We start from the raw sequence: 5772 nt of genomic DNA, 5'->3' as shown, positions 1-5772 counted from the left end.
AGGTCTTGGCCCTAATGGGGACCTTTCTCCTTCATGATCTGGGACCCCCAAGATGGGGGTGTTTGTCACACACCAGCCGGGGTCTCCTCCCCCCACAGGCACTGTCCCAGTTCCTGACCCTGATTGTGGAGGAGTCGTGGGTGATTTGAACAATAGGCAGGTCCCCACTCTCCCCCATTCAGGCCTAAGTCCTGCAGCTGGTGTGGCTGGGGCAGGGAGGTCCCTGGCTAACTGGCTCTCTCTCCCCTAACCCCTCTCCTGGTGGGCGCAGGACGAGGCGCAGCAGCTCGAGTTCCTGCACGCCATCTACCCCGCGTGCCTTGCTGCCCAGGAGAGAGGGGACTACACATTGGAGCCACACTGCTCGAAGGCGGCTGTGGCGGAGAGGATTGTGGTGAGTGAGACACGGCGCCCGGGAGCTGGAGGGTGGACAGAGATATGGGAGGGGCAGGGGGCTCACCGGGCCGATGGTTGAGGGATGGCTGGTGCTGGAGGGCAGCTGAGGGCAGGGATTGCTGGGGCTGAAGATTGGGGAGAGGAGACGGGAGAACTAGTGGGCAGGAATCGGAGGAGCGGGAGGCAGCTGGGGGGATCCTGCTGGCTGTGTAATCTCCTCCTTGGGGAGTGTCAGTGAGGCCTGAATCTCACACGCTCCTTTGTCTCCTTTGCGTCTCACAGGAGCTCATTGAGGAGCTTCCTCCTCACTCTCCACCCGGCGCCATCCTGGCCAACTCCCTCATTGCTGTGGCCAACCTCAGGTACCGAGACCCTCCCGCCCGGTTCCCCTAACCCCGGTGCTGCTCACGCCCGTGGCTGGGAGTCACTGCCCCTCCCACTCCCAGGTCACCTCCCAAGCCAGGGGGGCTCCTCTGGCAGAGGTGGCAGGAAGGGTCACTCCCTCTCCTGGCTGCTCTGTTCTTTTCACTCCAGTCACATTGCAATGGCTTTGGGGAGAGGCTGACTCCCAGGATCAGATACAGGAGGGGCAGCAGGGTCCAGGGAACAGGCGCCATTCCTGCCCTGCCACTGTTGGTCTGGGAAACCTTGGCCTTATCATTCCCTGGCTCAGTGCCTCAGTTTCCATTCTCGCCAGCCTCTGCCTATTTCCCTGCAGTTTCACGTCCGTGTTGGTGCCAGTCCCACCCCCGCACAGCACAGTCTAATACCGGCTCCTCTCTCTTGCCAGCACCATGACACCTGCCCTGGAGCCGGAGCTGGAGACCCACCTCCTCCAAGCCACCCTGCACGCAGTCTTCACCCTGGGCACGCAGACGGATACCAATCAAGTCCAGGTAGATCAGCCAGCTGTTATCCTGCCCCAATCCTTGCTAATTGCCTGCAGTGGGATGTGAATGAGAGAGGCCAGGATATGTGTTTGGGGGTCTCACCAGTGCTTCCCAGAGACCCCTCTTCCCATCCTGTGGCAGGTGTAGCCCCAGTTTCCCTAACTCTGACCCATGGCTCTCCCTTGCTTTGCAGGATCTGCATAGGGTCATACCAGGCCTTCTGGATGCCATGCTGGGGAACCTGCTGGCAAAGACCCCAGACACTGACAAGCTCCACTACATCTTGGAGGTGAGCCTGATGAGGGGGTGGGGGCAATTTTACCTTAACTCTTAGATCCATTTTCCAGTCTGTCCTCCTAGCTGGGCCCCCAGTGGCCATCCTTGGTCAGGGCAGTCAGTGCAATGCAGGGTCAGGCCTTTCCTCCTTGAAGGACAGAGGAAGGAGCTGGGACTTCAAGCCAGAGCCCTGCCTGGTTGTGTTGAGCACTAACCATGGGGCCCCCGGCTGGCTTGGGGGGTGAGAGTCTGAACCCCTCCTGGGAGATCCAGAAGATGGTCCTCAGAGAAGAGCCACAGCCTCGTTCCTAGAGAAACAGAAGGGCCCCAGAGAATCAGCCCTTGTCTCTGACGGGCCCCGAGATTCCTGGGGGGATTGTGCTCACACTCAGTCCCTTCACCCAGCCAAGGACTTGAGAGCCAGGGAGGGGGGAGGGTCTGTCTCCTTCCTGGGGAGCTGTTCAGGAATCAGCAGTTCAGGGAGGATGGGACCAGCCCTGACACCGAGCATTGTCCCAATCTAGAGAGACAATGACAAGTTGTGACCTGCAGGATACAAGCATCGTCCTGGGGGCAAGAGTCCCCTTCTAAAGCTCTGCAGTCAATGAATCAGATATTCCACCCCCACCGCATGCAATGTCTCAGCCCCCTTGGGATGGGGGGGGGCCATTAGCACTACACATGCACCCCCCCATCAATCCTGAGCTGCCTCCTTTCCCCACAGCACATTAACTACTGGACCGTGTCCAGGGTGCCACAAGAGAGAGCCAGGGCCATCAGGAGCAGCGCGGCCCTGCTCACGTCCGTCATCTCCCTCCCTGACTTTGACGTAAGTGGCCTCTGAGCCCAGCTTCCTGACTCCAGGCGTAGGGGGGCTGGCTCCAACGGGCTGGAGGATCTGCTGCTGCAGGGGCTGTGGGCTAGGAGTGGTCCTCTTGGGGAGGCAGAGTCAGAGCAGAGAATGAGCCTGGCTTGAGTCAAGTTCTTCTTGTCCTGGTTAAGTGGCGATTCTCGCTTTTAAGGGGAGCATGCTCCAGGTTCTTGCCTTCCTGTCATCCTGGAGCAGCTGGGGAAGCAAATCCTCATGGAGGGCCCTGCCCACATCCCTGTTCTCCGGGCTCCCTTGCGGGCAGAGAGAATTAAGGATCCAGCTCTAGCTCCTATCCTCTAGCATCTCCTGCAGAGGGGCTGAGGGGAAGGAGAGTCCTGGCCCGGGGGGGACTGGGAGCTGACAGGAAAATGCTGATGGAGTCCCCTCTCCCTCTCCCTTCCATTAGAACTCAGCCGAATTCCCCAGGATGGGTCACCACGTGGCACAGCTGGCTCTGTGCGTCGGTGACCCAGAGGAGGACATCAGCCGGCAGGCCAGGGAGGGGGTTTACCGGCTCTACCAGCTCCTGCTGCGCCAGAGGGGTAAGGAACCCGGCTGGGAACTGGCACCCGCTAGACGAGTGAGACTGGGACCCCAGCCAATTTCTCTCCGAGTGACCCCGGCTGGCGGATACGTCTCTCTCTCTCTCTTTCTGTGTTCTCCACCACCCCCGCAGTTCTATTGGGCTCTGCCCACTGTGCAGCCACCAATGGGATTGGAAGGACACAAGCCCTGCAACCAGAATGACCAATGTGTATGTGTCTCTCTCTTTCCCAGACCTGAACATCCATGAGGTCGAAGACCTTTGGTGCTGGGACTGGCACCAGGACACCAGGCTCCTCGGCTATAAGAACACAGCCAGGGTGGGGGAGGTAAGGACACTCTGCTAGGGCATGGCACAGCTCTGCAGGGCAGGTGGCTGCCTCCTGGAGCCACGCGACAGAGTTGCCGTTCTAGGCCAGGATTTGGAGCCTGGTTCGGGGCAATCTGCTGAAGCCTCACATCTGGTTGGTTTCAGGTTTTTGCCAAATTTTTCTCGGAGGGGCAGAGAAGATTCTTCCTGCAGACAGCAGTGCTGGCCATGCACGACCCCCTGCTGCGTGTCAGCCAGGCTGGGCTGCTCCTTACTTACTCCCTCCTGGGGCAAGCCCAGCAGCTGATGGGGAACAAGGTGAGCAGCTGCATTAGACTCAGGAGATTGGGGCGGGGCCCAGGCCTCATTCTCATCCTCTGGCCATTCGCCGGCCTGGCAGCAAGGCGACTGGTGGGGAATGAGAGTGAGAGCAGCTGCTCCTGGGAAGGGAGATGAATTCACCTCCATGAGCAGGAGGGAGCCAGCTTGTCCCCGGAGCAGCTCCAGCCCAGCTCTTTAGCAAGGCTAATGAATGACAAGCATTGCCTCAGCACGGACTTCTGTTCTTGGGAAGGGCAGCAGAGTCCTCTACGTGCCCTCTGCGAGCCTCTCCTGTCACCCGCGCCACCTCCCAGAGTTGTTCCCATCACTGGCAGCCTGGGAGGCCAAGGACTGAGGGGTGATGGCGACTGACCGGGCAGTTCTGAGGCACATGGGCGGGGGAAGCTCGTCCTGCTGCCGGCAGGGCTGGACTCGCTCTAGAGAGAACGGGAGGATTCAGTTAGCAGGAGCTGCTGATCTGCCCCATTCACCAGGGCTGCCATTCTGCGGCTTCAGCATCAGTGGCTGGGATGACTTGGGGAAAGGTCTCAAGCACTTCACTGCTGCCAGAATCCCTCCACCCCCCCCCATGCTAGAGCCCCCTCCCTGCCCAACCTGGGTGGGGGTGGAGGAGAGGGGTCAGAGAACTTGAGCTGTGGATTGGAGGTGGAACAGCTGTCAGGGGCAATGGGTGGGAGGTGGCAGGAGCTCCCCCTACAAGGAGGTTGTTGGCACTGGAGGTCCCTAGAAAGGACAACAAGACTCCATTCTGGGGGTCAGGAGGGGGACTTGATCCCTCAGAGGTGCACGGGTGCTGGGTGGAATTGCTGCTGGTCCCAGGTGCCCTTAATTCCCCCTGATTCCACGGGGGCGTCTGAGTCTCTGACAGGACCTCGTTCCCTTGCAGCAGGAGGACGTCACGGCCAACATAATGAACCAACTTCACATCATCCGGCACTTGCGCCAAGTGCCGGAGGCGCTGCAGGAGTTCTGCCTCCAAGGCCACCAGCAACTCCTCCTCCCTCTAAACGGGGAGTGTAGTGAGACTGAGTGGCCTCCCTCCGAGCAGGAGAGCGAGGACCCCTCTACACACCACTTGGAGGGCGGAGCCTATATCACCCCAGCCCCCTCGCCTGTTGGCTGCCCACCGGGGCCTCTGGTAGACTCTGTTGTGACTGAGCGGCCTCCCTCCGAGCAGGAGAGCGAGGGCCCCTCTACACGCCGCTTGGAGGGCGGAGACTATATCGCCCCATCCCCCTCGCCTGTTGGCTGGCCACCGGGGCCTCTGGTAGACCCTTTTGCGACTGAGCGGCCTCCCTCCGAGCAGGAGAGCGAGGGCCCCCCTACACGCCGCTTGGAGGGCGTGGACTAATTCGCCCCAGCCCCTTCGCCTGTTGGCTGGCCACCGGGGCCTCTGGTGGACTCTGTTGCGACTGAGCGGCCTCCCTCCGAGCAGGAGAGCGAGAGATCCCCTACACGCCACTTGGAGGGCGGAGCCTATATCACCCCGCCCCCCTCACCATAAGGACCGGAGCGTGGCCGGAAACATAAAAGGCCGGCCCTGCACCACAGTTGGGGGACAGCCTGCAAGAGAGGAGGACAATTCACCTGTTCTCTAGAGGCCCCTAACCCTAACCCTAACCCTAACCCTAACCCCAACCCCAGACATGGACGAGGACTGGCCCGGAGTACCCGCTGCGGTTTACCCCGAGGAGCCGGAAGAGGCCTGGAGGCCGCAGGTACCAAACCCCGGGGAGGCAGGAAGTAGCCCAGGGGCAGCCCGGGAGCTGCTGGCTGCAGAGCCCGGCGCGACTCAGTCGGCGTGTTGCGGCTGGATCCCCGCCGATGCAGGGGCAACCAATCCTGCCCCTGCCAGCGCCTTGGGCTGGGACGCGGGGGAGGAGGGTGGGCCCGCGTCCCCCTGCCACCCCACCCCGGGTGGCTGACCCCCTACATGGTGCAAGGAGGCTCTAGCCCAGGACAGGAATTGTTTGTTGGCTGGCCACCGGGGCCCCGCCCAGACTACAGCCAGCCCTGTCAAGTCTGTCTGTTTGCTGTCTGCCAGGGTTCCACCCAGGCCAGGGCCCGCCCTGGAAGTCTGGTTGTTTGTGGGGTGCTTGGGCCCCGCCCAGGCCTGAGCCACCCCTGATACACTGCGCTGAGGG

General features: G+C 61.4%; 1 long non-coding RNA gene across 1 annotated transcript; it reads left to right on the top strand.

Annotated features, from left to right (window-relative positions):
- The first annotated feature begins 1517 nt into the window (after window positions 1-1517).
- On the top strand, window positions 1518-2878 carry LOC113408885. Its single transcript, XR_003370388.1, has 3 exons — window positions 1518-1575; window positions 2287-2391; window positions 2840-2878. It is a non-coding gene; the product is annotated as an uncharacterized LOC113408885 (long non-coding RNA).
- The last annotated feature ends 2894 nt before the right edge of the window (window positions 2879-5772 follow it).

Source organism: Terrapene carolina, unplaced genomic scaffold, assembly GCF_002925995.2.
Source record: "Terrapene carolina triunguis isolate 2854851 unplaced genomic scaffold, T_m_triunguis-2.0 Scaffold26140, whole genome shotgun sequence".
Classification (NCBI taxonomy): Eukaryota; Metazoa; Chordata; order Testudines; family Emydidae; genus Terrapene; species Terrapene triunguis.
The sequence above is the reverse complement of the archived record's forward strand: the minus strand, read 5'-3'. Positions and strand labels throughout refer to the sequence as shown.